Below are 1,680 nucleotides of genomic sequence, written 5' to 3'. Positions count from 1 at the left end.
TGTGTGTGTGTGTGTGTGAGTGTGTGTGTGTGTGTGTGTGTGTGTGTGTGTGTGTGTGTGTGTGTGAGTGAGGCCCTGTAGAATTTGGAGTGGGGGTGGGGATTGGGATGGGGGTGGGGTTGTATAGTCATGTCACAAACTGATCAAGGAGTTTGTAGATGAATTAGAGCCTGTGAGGCTGAGAAAGGGCTTTTCTTCAACCCATCTCTCTCTCTCTCTCTCTCTCTCTCTCTCTCTCCCTCTCTCTCTCCCTCTTGCCACCCCGCCCCACGTTCTCCAAAAGCCTATAAGGGCAGGAGACTGCCAAGGCTGGACTACAGCTATTAAATGAAGAACTGAGAATTCTCAAACAACGTGAAGGAAGACTCATCAGTCCATTCGGTTATTTCAAGTGTGTGTGTGTGTGCACGTGTGTGTGCGTGTGTGTGTGTGTGTGTGTGTGTGTGAGAATGTGTGTGCCGAGCTGGCCTACGGTGTGTTTTGTGACATGAAGTGTGTCAAAAACTGACGACCACTTGAGCACTTGTGGTGCAGTTGCATTGGAGACACTTTAGCTGCCAAGAGCTTGTCATAAGGATTGGATTAACACCTAGACCTAGGTGTTGGATTGGTTCAGATTAATACTAGACATAAGGATTGGATTAACACCTTTACATGCAATACAGGACTCCACTTGGAGGGGTGCTACAGGAAAGTGCAGAAAACCGGAAGTGAAGAGTACAGAAGACCATAATCAGCTGCTACCTCTAGTATTATTGTAATTGTTGATATATATAAATATATAAATTGTTGTCATATAGATGTTGTTTTTATTTCTTTTTTTCTAAAATGCCACAATTCTGCAGCTATGTCATGTTTAAATCCCATACAAGCCCTCTACATATTTGTATGTACATTTTAAACAATACATATATTGTACTTGTCAACATTGTAAGCTTTATCAATGATGTGATCTATTTTTATCCATTTTTTTTAAAAACTCCCTCCATGCCATGTTTCACTGTAAACTCTTTTTTTTTTAAAGACCACTAAGTATCAAAATTATTTAGCGCAAGTATATGTGTTACACACTCCGAGACCTCAGAAATATAAGATTAGCAGTAATGGGAAAAAGAAAAAAAACATGGGAAATATAAAGGCTCATAGGAAACCAGTGAGAATCTGGACCATTTTAGTTCAGTTATTTTTTAAAACTACTGGTTTTCTTTGCCAGGACATTCTAACTCTGAGGTCTTGAGTTGTTGTGATGGCTTTGGGGAAACTACGTGAAATGGGGAATTAAATGGAAGTGGTGGCACACAGGTAGTGGTGATTATATATACATACACATATATATTTAAGGAATGGGTTGTATTCATTTTCTCTCAGGTGCATATCGTAGGCATTTGTCAATTGGAGTTCATAAGACATCGGCAACACGGCGCAGAGGAGCACTTTTCATAAGTTTTCATAACGGAGTTTTGAGCCACAACACTGCTCTCAGCACTGGGAATGCGGTCATGCCTCAAAACCAGTCAACAAGGCAACATGTCTCGGTCAGGAAAAGAAACAAAACAAAAAGCACTGTATGGTGGAGTGCATGCTTGTGGTCTCTCTCTCTCTCTCTCTCTCTCTCTCTCTCTCTCTCTCTCTCTCTCTCTCTCTGTGTTTGTGTCTCAGTCTCTCTCCCTGTGCTCTGTG

Source organism: Chanos chanos, chromosome 2 (genome assembly GCF_902362185.1).
Source record: "Chanos chanos chromosome 2, fChaCha1.1, whole genome shotgun sequence".
Classification (NCBI taxonomy): domain Eukaryota; kingdom Metazoa; phylum Chordata; class Actinopteri; order Gonorynchiformes; family Chanidae; genus Chanos; species Chanos chanos.
This window is presented reverse-complemented; position numbering follows the sequence as displayed.